Raw genomic sequence first — 15066 nt, 5'->3', positions numbered from 1 at the left:
ACTTAGATTCCATCTAATTTTGATGATAATGCTGGATCACTTTTGCTTTTGCCAAGTTCAAAAATAAAAATGAATTTAATTATCAAGTTCAATTACTAAAAGGATAAAAAAAAATATAGGTATCAAAGTAGACTTAAATTTCAAATTTAGGGATTAAAAGTTATAGTATTTTTTTTTTGAAAATGAATATAAATTTTGGAACTTAAGGTGGTTTTAGATGGGTGGTGGGTTACGATGCAGTACGTTTAACTTACTTTTTGTCTCACACTACAGTATCTAATCTCACTGTCACCGTTGTTTTTACAGTAATTGCAGCTAAACGCACCGCTCATCCAAACTCAGCCTTAGATACAAAAACTTTGATGCCAGTATTAATCAACTTACAACATCAAAATCCTATATTGATCAACCCTCAATGATCAAACAAAGGAAACCAATGAAAAATATAATTAAAAGAATAAAACAGCAGAAAATGGTTGTATAAGTATTTCATAATCGTTAAAGAACGATCTATGCTCAAGTTCATATTAATAAGAGGCTATGTCATCTGCTTGCATAGATTTACTTAACAATAAAATGGAATTTCAAGTATAGCTATCTGAAAAACAACTAACCAAATAAAAAAATAGTTGCTAAAACCCAATAAAGCTTCATGTTGGAAAATATGGACATCACATATATAATAAGGGTCAAATATGGGCTTTAATTATTAAATAAAGTATGGGTCAAATATATGTGGATACTCTAGTAATTAAGTTCTAATCAAATTCTAATTAATGATGGGCTAATTAGAATTTGATTAGAACTAATATGCCAATGTTATAAATATTAAGGTTATGGTCCCCAAATTACACACAATATATCTTTTCTAATATCATCATTAGGAAAGAGTGGGCAGATATGCTCTAAATTTCTTGTGTGCTAATTTAGAAGATCAAATCCCCAAGATCTGGTAAAACTTCAAGAAATTCATGGATTCAGGTATGCTTCCGCATCTAGTTTTGTTCTTGATTTATTCTTGATGATTTGATAGACGTGATAGATCCTAGTTTATTAAAATTTATTTCAAATTTATTATACAAATCTAACAAATGGCATCCGAGCTTTGTCATGTTGAATCATTGAGAATGAATTGATTCTTTATTAATTTTGGATTGATTTGTTTTTCTTTTTTAATTGTATGGATTTGATATTTTAATTATATATTATGTTGAATCTTTAAGATTCTCGATAAATTTTGGGTTTTGATTCTTTAAATAAAATTTTAAGGTTTTATAAATATAATCTAGTTTAATATTTGCATATACTATTCGAAAGATGAAGGTTTATTTATTTATTTATAATCAATTGATAAAATTTATTTGTGAGATTTCTTTCTCTTCTTTTCACACAATTATTTTATAAATTTTGGTTAAAGTCATTATTAAATTAAAATTATAGACTTACAACTTTTTGCAATTGAAGAATTCCAATTAGGTTGTATAATTGATTTTGAAAGTTAATTCACTTGATAATCGAATAAATGAATGTTGGTAGGATATATTTTTTTTGCACTATTTGTTTTAAATTTTCTGTTTCTAGTTGAATATATATGGAATCATCATCCTTTATCTTTATTTATGATGAATTATATTCACCATTGAATTCAATTCATATATACTGAATGATTACTTTTGGTTTCTTTTATAATTATTTTATTTAAGTTTTAATCTTTATGTAATCTAACTAAAATTAAAATATTTGGGATTATTTTTTAAATATGGTGGTTATAAATTTCCATAGCTAGTTGCACATATAAATACTTTTATATAATTTGAGATTCTTTTTATATTTTGTTGTTATGGATTTTTTTAAGTATTTGTGCTTATAAAGAAGTTTTATGATAATGTCTTTAGTCATTAATATAAATTTGAGTTACATGAAATATGTAAGGCAAGCCAAGATTATTTTTATATTTGTCTATGTATATATATTATATGCATATCAATGATTTTGAGGATTAATACATGATTATAGTTTGTGTGAACAGTATTTATAACCATTATTCAATAAGATATCTTTTATAGTTTAATTGGTGAAATTAAGTTTTGATGGATATCATTGAAGTTTTTTTTTTTGTTATGGTTATATATTCAATTTTATGGGTGATTTGGTGCAAATTCATGTCAACTATATACATATTTAAATATTTTGGTTTTAAATTTGGTTATATAATCTTAGGTTTTGGCATCTTATGGTTCCAAATATTTGGTTAAATTATGATGATATGGTTTATTGTATGAATTGTGGGATATGCCAAGTATTATGATTTTGTTTTTGAGATTTATTGGCTTGAAAATATTTTTCAAGTATTTATGTGAATATTTGTTTAATCATAAATACAACTTTGGATTTACATGGTAAATTCAGGGTAAGTTTTTCTATTTGATTATGAATACATGTATATCGTGAATTATTTTGGTATTTTTATTCATGTCAAAATTATGAATACATGTGCTTGTTAATTATTTGGCTTTGAACCACTACATTATTTCATTTGGTTTTGATATATATGATTTTGGAACAAAAAAAAAAGAAGAAATAGTCAAAAATTAATATTTTCAATTTTTTATTGCATTATTAAGACAACCTTATTTTGGGTTATTTGAGTCTATAAAGCAATAAAAAATAGTTTTGACATTTGACTATTGGGAAATTTAAATTTGAATGTATGTTTATATATATTTTAAAATAACTTAATTGAAGCAAAAAGTCACCAAAGTGATTTCTTTGTATAAATTATTTTGTTTTAAAATATAAAAGTTTGTGTGCATGTAACTTAAATTATGTTGATATTGATCAGCCCAAATGAAGGTTAATAATATTACATGTACAACTATGGTGATAAATATGTGACGATTATTCAGTTTTACATGTGAGTAATAAATTGGCCCAAAGAAAGATTTATTATTCGACGTGTTCTTATTGTCAATGTTTGATTACTACACCAATATATCACTTACAAGTTAATATTTTTTTTCCAAAGATGAAATATTAATGGAGTGTCTGATATCTTTAGAAGAATTTGTGAATTGGTGAATTACAAGAATTTATTAAGTCAAACGGGTCAAAAAGAGGTATCGAGACCTCAAATTTGAAAACCGAGCCATAAATATTTTTAGAAATATTTATGGCGTATCATTAAGTTAGTATTAAAGTTTGGTTGAGAAATTTTAACGTTTGAGTAGTCAATTAAATAAAAAAGACTAAATTGTAACAAAAGAAAATTTTGCTAAAAGGATTAAATAGCTCAAGTGTTAAAAGAAAGAGCATTTAAAGGGCAATTAAGCCTAAGAGTGAATAGGTTGGATGGCAAGGGCAAGAAAATCAGCAGAAAAATAAGGAAAATAAGGGTAAAATTGGAAATTTTACTACTTTAACATATAAAATAAGGACAAAATTGAAAAATCTAGAGATCTCTTCATATTTTCTCAGCCAAAACGCCATAGGAGGTCTGGAGAAAGCTGGTTTTTCATATTTTTACATCATGTGTAGGGGCGAAGCCAGAATAAATATTTAGGGGGCCAGATCAAATTTTAATTTTTTATAGTTTATATCTTTATAATTTGTAAAGGATTAAATCAAATTTTTATAATTTTAAGGGGCAAAGTGCAATTTTACCTTTACTAATTTAAAATTTAAGGGCCAAAAGAGAAAATTTACATTTTAGGGGGGGTCGGGTTTAGGGCCAGCCCCCTGGATTCGCCCTTGGTCATGTGAGTTTAATTCTTGCTTTTTTCTTGATAATTTTTATGTTTTTATGACTTTTACAATTAGGTCCACTTATAGAATTCATTAGTTTTTTATTTGGTGGGTGAAACTGGAAGTTACCCTGGCTGAGTAAGGGAATTTTATGATGAATTATTATGAAATTGAAGTTATAATTTCATATTAAAGTGGTTTTATTAAGTAATTTTCATAGGAAATGGTATTTAGGACCTAATTGTGAAAAAGCTGTGAATTATAGGTTGGTGTTGAAATTCAAAATATAAAAGGTTGTGAAATAGTTTATAATGATAAAATAAAGTGTTAATTGAGAAAAATTAATTCAATTGATGGGTGAATTGAGCAGGGACTAAATTGTAAAAATTGTAAATTTTTGGGTAAAAGTGAAATTTCAAAAGTTGAAGAGCATAAATTGTGAAGTGAAATAGAAATGAAATAAATGCTAATGAGTGGAAATATTTTATATTATAGATCAAAAATCCAAAGACGAACGAGGAAAAGAAAAAGTTACGGAATAGTTCCTAGATTTCGAAATCTTCTACAAATCAGCTGGGTAAGTTCATATGGTTGAATTTACATGTTTATTTGTGAATGATTGAATGATATAATGTGTTATTATATATGAATTTGTTGTGGGATTTTGAAAATTATGTTAAAATGAAAGAATAAAGGTGGAAATTCAAATTAAGAAAAACGCAGGATTGAGTACGTTCGTATCGTGACATGTGATGAATTGACAGATAAGACCATGGTTGATCCATGGAAAAGTTGTGAAACGTAGGTATGGTATTAACCATACTGAGTTGTGAAACGTAGGTATGGTATTATCCATATTGAGTTAAGAAACGTAGGTATGACATTTCCCATACCGAGTTGTGAAATGTAGGTATGGTATTTAAATGATGAAAACCATACTGAGTTGTGAATCGTGGCAATGAGCAACGACGTACTCAATTTCGTAAGACGTTTTCTAATTTGATAATAAGTAATATATGAGGTGTGAACTAAAATGAAAAGGGACCGTGTAGTTGCTAATGTTGAGCTTAACTATGTGAAGTGTTATAACAATGGTTGTAGATGGCTGGGAACTATAGTAAATATTTTGTTATTGTTTGGAAATATTATGACTGGTAAGCATTAATTTTAAACCTATGAACTTACTAAGCTTCAATAAGCTTACTTGTGTGTGTTTAATATTTTTATGTAGATTGAATTAAAGGAAAGTTGGTAGATTGGATCATCACAACAAAGCTCACTATCCAGATAAATTTCAGTAGCTTTTGTTTTATGTTTAAAGATTTATATGGCATGTATAGAGTTTGTGAAAAATAAAATAAAGAACACACAGATTTTACGTGGAAACCCTTTCGGGAAAAAACCACGGGCAGAGGAGAAGAAAATTCATTATGTTGAAAAATTTGAATCAATACAAGAGGAATAGACTATGTCTATTTATAGGCTTGTAAAGCCATATTCTAGTAGGATTGAAACACCTTATCCTAATCAATACAAAATAAGGTTTAAAAATTTTATTCTAAAATAAAATAAAAGAAGTCTAGTTCTATATGGATTTTACTTTTATTTTATTTTCTATCGTATTTTATTAAATAAGAATTCAGGTCACTTAATTCTAACAATCTCCACCTTGACACAAATTCTCAATAAACAAGCTCTTCATCGCGAACTTTTAATGAACAAGTTCTCCACCTCTTCCATAAAACCCCTTAAGGGTTTAACTTTAACAATGAACACCAACCAAGTCTAAGCAATGCTCAAACTTGGTTATAGAAAGTGACTTAGTCATCATATCTGCAGGATTTTCATGAGTACTAATTTTGCTCACAACAATATCACCACGAGCAATAATATCACGAACAAAATGATACCGAACATTAATATGTTTTGCCCTCTCATGAAACATTTGATCTTTTGTAAGGAAGATGGCACTCTGACTGTCACAAAATACTATACTGATTTGAAGGTTTTCATTGAGTTCACTAAATAGTCCCTTCATCCAAATAGCTTCTTTACAAGCCTCAGTAATCGCCATGTACTCAGCTTCAGTGGTAGACAAAGCGGCTGTAGTTTGCAAAGTGGCTTTCCAACTAATTGCACAGCCTTCGATTGTAAAGACGTAACCTGTGAGAGATCTTCTTCTATCAAGGTCTCTAGCAAAATCAGCATCAACATACCCTATGACTCCATCTTTAGTTCTTCCAAACTGTAAGCAAACATCAGTAGTGCCTTGTAAGTATCTTAAAATCCACTGAACTGCTTTTCGATGTTCTTTATCGGGATTTGCCATGTATCTGCTAACTGCACTGACTGCATATGATAAATCTGGACGTGAACAAACCATAACATACAGGAGAGATCCCACTACACTAGAGTATAGAACATGTGACATGTACTCAATCTCATCATCTGATTGTGGAGACAAAGCCAATGAAAGTCTGAAATGGGCTGCTAAAGGAGTACTAACAGGCTTAGCACTCTGCATATTGAACCTGCAAAGAACTTTCTCAATGTACCCCTTCTGACTTAGGTACAATTTACTTGCTTTTCTATCTCTAAGAATCTCCATACCAAGTATCTCCTTTGTTGGTCCTAAATCTTTCATCTCAAATTCTTCACTTAGTTGGGCTTAAACCTTTCTTATCTCTCCTTTATCTTTTGCTGCTATCAACATGTCATCAACATAAAGAAGTAGATACACAAAAGAACCATCATTGTTTTTCTTAAAGTAAACACAACTGTCTAAACTACTTCTTTTGAAATCATGATAAGTCATAAAGGAATCAAACCTCTTGTACCACTGTCTTGGTGACTGTTTCAAACCGTAAAGGGACTTTCTCATCAAGCAAACGTAGTCCTCTTTTTCTGAGACTATAAAACCCTCTGGTTGTTGCATGTAAATATCCTCCTCAAGTTCTCCATGTAGAAATGCAGTTTTTACATATAATTGCTCAAGCTCCAAATCATGCATGGCCACAATACCAAGCAAAGCTCGAATCGAACTATGCTTAACAACTGGAGAGAACACATCTGTGAAGTCCACTCCTGGAATTTGACTGTAACCCTTTGCAACAAGCCTTGCTTTACATCTGGGTTCTTCAACTCCTGGAGTCCCTTCTTTCTTTTTAAACACCCATTTACAACGAACAACTTTTTTACCTTTAGAAAGTTTCACAAGGTCCATTGTTCTGTTTTTGTGGAGTGATTCAATCTCTTATTGCATAGCAAACATCCACTTTTCTGAGTCTTCACAGCTAACCGCCTCAGAATAATTAGATGGCTCTTGATTCTCATCTATATCTTCAGCCACATTTAAAGCATAAACAACTAGATCAGCCTCGGCATACTTCTTTGGAGGTTTAATTTCTCTTCTAGTTCTGTTTTTTGCGATAGAGTATTGTGGTGAAGAAGCAACTCTATTCTCAATTTTTGTTCTGGCTTGAGGAGTTGACTCAGTATTAATCTGATGCTCCACCTATTTTTGATTTTCTTTATTGAAAGAGTCTTTAAAACATAAGTTAGGTAGCATAGTAGTTTCATAAAAAACAACATCTCTGCTAATCACAACTTTTCTATTTTCAGGACACCATAACTTATACCCTTTTACACCAGCTTTATAACCAAGAAAAACGCATTTAATGGATCTCAGTTCCAATTTTTCATTATCAATATGAGCATATGCAGGACACCCAAAAATCTTTAAATCAGAATAATTAGGAGGATTACCGGACCATACCTCTTGTGGAGTCTTTTTCTCAATGGCAACAGATAGAGATCGGTTGATCAAAAAACATGCAGTAGAGGCTGCTTCTACCCAAAATGACTTTGGTAAGTTGGAATTTGACAACATACATCGAACCTTCTCCATGATCATTCTGTTCACTCGTTCTGCAACGCCGTTTTACTGTGAAGTATGACGAACTGTCAAGTGTCTCATGATCCCTTTTGACTTGCACAATCTATTAAACTCATCAGAACAGAACTCTAAGCCATTGTCTGTGCGGAGGTATTTTATCTATTTTCCTGTCTGTTTTTCAATCATAATTTTCCAAGACTTAAATGCGAAAAACACATCACTTTTCTGCTTCAAGAATAACGGCCAAATTTTTCTAGAAAAATCATCAATAAAGGTTAGCACATAATTAGCTCTACCTCTCGAAGGCACTATGGATGGCCCCCACAGATCAGAATGAATATACTCCAACGTTCCCTTTGTATTATGGATTCCTCTAGTGAATCGAACTCTCTTTTGCTTCCCAAAAACACAGTGCTCACAGAAATTCAGTCTACAAATTTCTTTCCCATCAAGAAGTCCTTTTTTGCTCAATTTTTCCATGTCATTCTCACTCATATGCCCTAGGCGCATACGCCAAAGTTTAGTAATATCATCATCTAACAAGGAAGAGGAAGCGACAGCTGCATCACCAGTAACAGTAGAACCTTGCAAAACATATAACTTGGCAATCTTTCTCTGCCCTTTCATCACAACAAGGGACTCTTTGGAAATCTTTAAAACCCCACTTTCAATTTGTGTATCTGCACTTTTGAATCAAGAGTACTCAACGAAATTAAATTTCTTTTCAATTCTGGAACATGCCGTACGTCACTAAGTGTTTTGACAACTCCCTCAAACATCTTAACTTTAATTGCTCCAACATCTGAGATTTTACACGAAACATTATTTCCCATCAAAACAACACCTTCAGACACTGTTTCGTAAGTTGTAAACCAATCTCGATTGGGACTCATGTGGAAGGTGTAGCCTAAATCAAGTATCCACTCATCGCTTACTTTAGAATCATTGACAGAAGCGACTAAAAGTTCACCATCGCTGTAGTCTTCTACAACATCAGCTTTACCGGAATTTTCTGGTTGTTTTCCCTTTTGATTCGCAGCATCCCTTTTAATCTTATTTTGTAGCTTATAGCATTCAGATTTAATGTGCCCTTTCTTCTTGCAGAAGTTACAAGTTTTACCTCTATTTGAAGACTTCGATCTACCCTTAGATTTACCACGAGAATTTTATTCCTATGTCTTACCACGATCATCATCAGTATTCCGATCTTGTCTCCTACGAACAATGAGACCCTCTCCTTGAGAGTCGAGTTTAACCACAAGATGCTTCATTTGATCATACGAGGTTAAAGAATCATAAACCTCATCAATTGTGAGAGACTCACAGCTATATAAAATCGTGTCTCTAAAGGTTGAATAAGACGAGGGCAATGAACAAAGTAGAATCAACCCTAGATCTTCCTTATCATACTAAACCTCCATGGCCTCCAATTTTGAGAGAATTTCTTTAAACACTGTTAAGTGTTCGTGTACAGACGTACCTTCCTCCAAACGATGAGCATAAAGACACTGCTTCATATGCAACTTGCTTATTAGAGTTTTTGACATACATATTTGTTCTAGCCTCTTCCATAATGCAGCGGCAGTCTTCTCTTTCATTACATCCTACAAAATTCCGTTGGAGAAATGCAGATGTAATTGTGTTAACGCATTTTGATCCTTACGCTTCTTCTCTTCATTTGTTAATGTCGAAGGCATCTTATCATCCCTAGCAGGGCATCCTTCAGATCCATCTGCGCAAGAACTACTTGCATCTTAATCTGCCACAATGCAAATCTGGTGTTGCGATCCAACAGCTAAATTTTATACTTCAAAGATGCCATTACTGTAATTGAGATGAACAACCCAGAAGCTCTGATATCAATTTGTGAAAAATAAAATAAAATAAAAAATAAAATAAAGAACACACAAATTTTAAGTGGAAACCCTTTCAGGAAAAAAACCACGGGTAGAGGAGAAGAAAATTTATTATGTCGAAAAAATTGAATCAATACAAGAGGAATAGACTATGTCTATTTATAGGCTTGTAAAGTCATATTCTAGTAGGATTGAAATACCTTATCCTAATCAATATAAAATAGATGGAGTTTAATAAGGTTTAAAAACCTTATTCTAAAATAAAATAAAAGAAGTCTAGTTCTATATGGATTTTACTTTTATTTTATTTTCCATCGTATTTTATTAAATAAGAATTCGGGTCACTTAATTCTAATAGAGTTTAAATGAAATGAAGTAAAGATGTTATAAACTAGTTAACAATATTTTGTACTAAAAGCAGCTTTTTGGTTAGTAGCAGTAATTTAATTTGAAAATTCACCATAAATTATGGAAATCGAATTAGAAGTTTAATAAGATATTAATTGCATCTAGTTTCACATAGAAGAAACAGTGTAAGCAAAAGACTTTCATATTAGGAGATATTTGAATTTTTGTGAGACAAGGTCAGAGTGATTTCGAGCTCCCCTGTTTTGAATTTGGAAAATCATTAAAAATTGTACAAAAATAATTATGGGTTATAATTTATATGTTTAAAATCCTTAATGAGTCTAGTTTCAAAAGAAACAAGCAGAAACATCACCCAAATTCTGTACTATGAGATAATTAATTTTTAGTAAATAAAGGTCGAAATTGTCAAATAGCAGAACAGGGGTAACTTTGAAGAATAAATTATACTTTTTGGCTGATCCATAAATTCTGAAGATTTTATGATATAAAGATATATGAGTCTAATTTCAAATGATTGTTACAGATCTTAATTTGGAGTTCCGTAGCTCTAGATATAAATAATTTAGTGACTATAACTCGAGTGGACAGCTTTGATGTGAATATAAGTAAATAATGGAATTTTTGTGTAATTATTTCGTAAACTTCAGTAACATCTTCTAACCCTGTTCCGGTGACAGATGTGGGTTAGGGGTGTTACATATATACTATTATCTTTTAATTTGATTGAAAGATGAAATTAAAAGAAATATTTTGAAACAAATAAATTCAGATTTTGGCTTTAGGTTTTAATTAATGATGTTTAATATTTTTAAATAAATTAGTTGAAACAAAATGCTGCCAAAGTGACCTCTTTTGTGTAGATTAGTTTATTTAAAATATTAATATGATTATATGTTTTTGTGACTAATGCGTTTATTAATTGACCCAAAGGTAAGTTAATATTTGGCAGAATTATAATGGCATCTGTGGTAGTAAATGTGTGACAATTATAAGGTATTTATGTGAGCAATAAGTTAGTCCAAAGATTAATTCAATTGTTTGACATAGTTTATTGTCAATGTTTAATTGCTACAACAAGAGTATCGCTTACTGTTAATATTACTGTCCAAAGACTTGATATTAAAGTAGTGTTTGGTATATTGAGATGAGATTAGCCATTATCTTGAATTTATTGTTTACTTATGAATATTGATGTGAGCTTATGTTTTGTTCTATATTCAGCTAATTCATCTTCTACTGCCATAATATCTGCTAATATAAATTCTATACACATGCTTAATGGGACTAATTTCAATGAATGGAAAAGGCACTTACTTATAGTGTTTGGCTGTATGAACATAAACATTGCACCAAGGGAAGAACTACTCATACCTCTCATTGCGGAAAACACCCCCTATGTTAAAAGGGATTTTGAAAGGTGGGATCGTTCAAATTGCATAAGTCTAATGATCACGAAATACAACATTTCAAAAGCCTTTAGGGGCAAAGAATCTAAAAAGATTACTAAGGCCAAAGTTTCCTTGACAAAATTGAGAAACGTTTTGCTAAAAATGATAATGTTGAAATGACATCACTTCTGACTTCTTTAATGTCTATAAAGTATAAGGGTCAAGGAAATTCTGAGCGATCTAAGGGCTATGAGTTTTATGATCCCACAATTAGAAATATTTTTGAGACGAGAATTGCAACATTCTTTGAGGATGTTGAGTTTGAGGGGATAAATAAGGTAAGAGACATTGTTTTTGAGGAGGAATTAGATTCTAACTCAGTTCCTACTATCACTTTTGATGATGTTTAGGTTCTCATACCTATTATTGATTAAGAAGTGAATCTAGAATCTCAGTAAGACAATGTTGAACAACTCCTTATTCAAGATGAGGTAATTATTCCAGAAGAACAAACTCAACAACCTCAAGAATGAATGTCATTAAAAAGGTCCACTAAAGAAATGATTATATTGGCTTTAGCAAAATATTTTGACATTAAGCTACATCAGATGAATATTAAGTTAATGGTTTCTCAATAGTAACATTGATCATATATTTATATGGTGCAATTAGAAAGCTTTGTGTCTAATGATGCAAAGTTAATGATTTGCAAAGAACTTCATCTATGGGCTTAAGCAAACTTTTTGTCAATAATATTATAAATTTTACCAAATGATTTATCTTATTCGGGTTAGAGATGAATTTTATTGATAATCGTATATACCATAAGTTTAGTAGGAGTATGGTTCTATATTTGGTTTTATATGTTAATGACATACTGCTTGTTGTTGTAGGCCAATTTTAACCCATTTACACCAAAACCCAATTTAACCTTACCTAACCCACCAAAATTAAACCCAAAATCTTAACTACCCAAAGCCCAATTTACATCAAAACCCCAATGGCCCAAACCCTAAGCCCAAATCAAAATAAAAAAAAAACCCTGGCCCACAACCTAAACTTTTCTCAACTAAATCCTAGCCTTTGCCACCACCAACTCCACTAGCCACACTTGTTTCACCACCAACTCCACTAGCCACACTTGCTCCACCACCACTTGTACCTACAAATGAAGACATAAACAATAAAAAATATTTTGTAAATGGCTATATAAGCCTTCTCATATTTTGTATTTAGGAAGAAGTTTTGGGGGAGAAAGTTATTGTAAAGGATTTTTGAGAGGTTTTTTGAAAGTAATCAAGGAGAAGAGTTATTGTAAAGGCTAGTTTTTAGAGAGGCTTTTCTTTTTAGATATTAATCAAATATCAAAGCAAAAGAGGTTTCTTGGTCTATTCTCGTTTCAAGTTCTTTGTTTGCTTATTGTTTTCCTTTCAGTTTTATTTTGTTTCTTTTATACGAAAGTAAAAATAAAAGGAGGAAGCTTTCCCATTTTTACCGAAAAAGTTTTTTTTGAGGTCCGGCTGCCGTGTAAGGTGGCACCTACGGTGGCCATGGCGATCAGTGACGGACGGTGGCGGCCTTGTGGCGTAAATCACCCACTCTCTCCTCTCTTTTTTTGTTATTATTATATTTCTTAATATTATATTATGTATATATTCTTTTAATATATTAAGTATATTCTAACTTCTATATTACGTATATATATTATACTATTTTATGTATATATCTTTAATACTATATTATTTATATATTTTTTTCTACATGTTATCTTATGTATATATTTTAATTATATTATGTATGTATTTTTACATTATATTATTTACATATTTTTTTATATTTATTTTATACATATGTATATATTATATATATCTTAACATTACTAGTTATATTTTCACTATTTTATGTATATACTTCAAACACTATATATAGTATATTTCTAACACTATTACTATTTATAAATATATATATATATATTTTACGTACATACTCTTAATATCTTTATTATGTATATATTCGTTGTTTTATTTCACATTGAATACTATTATTACGTTTAATATATCGCATGCATTGTTATTGTTTTAATATTGTTGTCATATTTCTTATTTGTTTCAATGTATTTCCAACTCGTTTATTTTTGTCTCCGCCTATTTTATATTATTCATTGTTCATTACTTTAAAGATTTTTATTCATGTTTTACTAATTTCAATAAATAAGGCAATGTTTAGCATTTTGGAACATCGAAGAATTGTGCCCTAACTTACGGGTTTCGGTTCTCTTGTTGGTTCTAAATAGCTAAATATCCTTTTGAGTTTTGAAATGCACGGATTTTCAATTTAAATTAAAAAACGACCTTGTGCTCGGGAATTCATGGTATTGTGTCCTAACTTACGGGATGTGATACTCCGACATCTCGAGATAAGGAAATCTTTAAACCAATCGATTTAAGCTAATTCAAGAATTTTAAAATCAGTATTAATAGAAAAGATCGTATTTCAAGTCCCTTCCCGATTTTTAATTTTCGACATTAAGACACTAACTAATCAATTCGGTACCAATTTTTTGGGCGTGTCGAGGGTGCTAATCCTTCCTTACACGTAACCAACTCCCGAACTCATTCTCTCAAGTTTCATAGACCAAAGGCCATGTTTTAGTAAACTAAAATTGATTTATTAAAACAAAGGTGATCCGATCACACCTGATAAAAGATTGGTGGCGACTCCCATTTTAATTTTCACTTTCAAACAAAGTCGATCCCCGTTTTCAAAAGAATGGTTTCGACAGCTTGGCGAATCCACTGGGGAATTCGAGAGTCGAGCCTTAAATTGATTATTTTTTTGTCTTTTGTCAAAAATCGAAAATCGATTTTAAATTTACTGCATTGCATGTTGTCTGTTATTTTCGCGACTCTCTTCATAATATGCTTGCTTTAAGTGGTTTAATTCTTTAAGGTATCTTTGCATATCGCATCGCATTATTGGTCGATTTCACCCTCTTAAGTGGAAGTGAAAAACTACTCCTTCGTGAGGTCTTCACCTCCGTATAGGATAGTGGATCGCTTTCAGGATACATCCATACCTGCGTCTTCGTGGGGTTTTCACCTCCGTATAGCAGTAGGGAAATGTATTCCCCTGAATCGAACTCGGTCTGTATGAACCTATAATGGCTGAGGATTGAGGAATCTGCTGGTTCAGGTACCTTTACTTTAGAACCAAACTACATGTAATGAGTCCTAGGAGCCTACCCTAGGTAGAACCACACCAAACCCTAGTGGTTACCTGATTAGGTGCTTATTTACTCACTATTTGCTTTAAATTCTATTCTTTGTATATAATACTAACTTGTTGTATTTTGATCATTTTCGCATGACATTTCATCATAAAAAGGTGTTGATTTACGTTCGGTTACTAATTAGAAGAGTTTAGCATGGAAAAAGGATTTCTTGATAGAATGGAGGATAATGCGACCGTCCGAGTGTGGTCTGGAGAAACGCAACAGGAGAAAGGAGATAGTTTGACCGAAGTATATGAATCGGAGTTGTAGGATTTCACTCGCATCAGTGTGACTCAGAACGACCTGCAAGAGTTAAGGGATATATGGAATAGTTGGAATGGCGAAGTCAAACAACTCTTTTACTGTAACTACGGCGACCTACCCTATTTGCTCGATATAAAGGTGGACAAGTACTTGTTCCGGGGCCTCGTGCAATTTTGGAACCCCACTTACAATTGCTTCACTTTTGGAAGAGTTGATTTAGTACTTACGATAGAGGAATACATGGCGTTACTTAATTGCCCGAAGATTCAGGCCGATAGGGCC

Source organism: Gossypium arboreum, chromosome 12 (genome assembly GCF_025698485.1).
Source record: "Gossypium arboreum isolate Shixiya-1 chromosome 12, ASM2569848v2, whole genome shotgun sequence".
Lineage (NCBI taxonomy): Eukaryota > Viridiplantae > Streptophyta > Magnoliopsida > Malvales > Malvaceae > Gossypium > Gossypium arboreum.
This window is presented reverse-complemented; position numbering follows the sequence as displayed.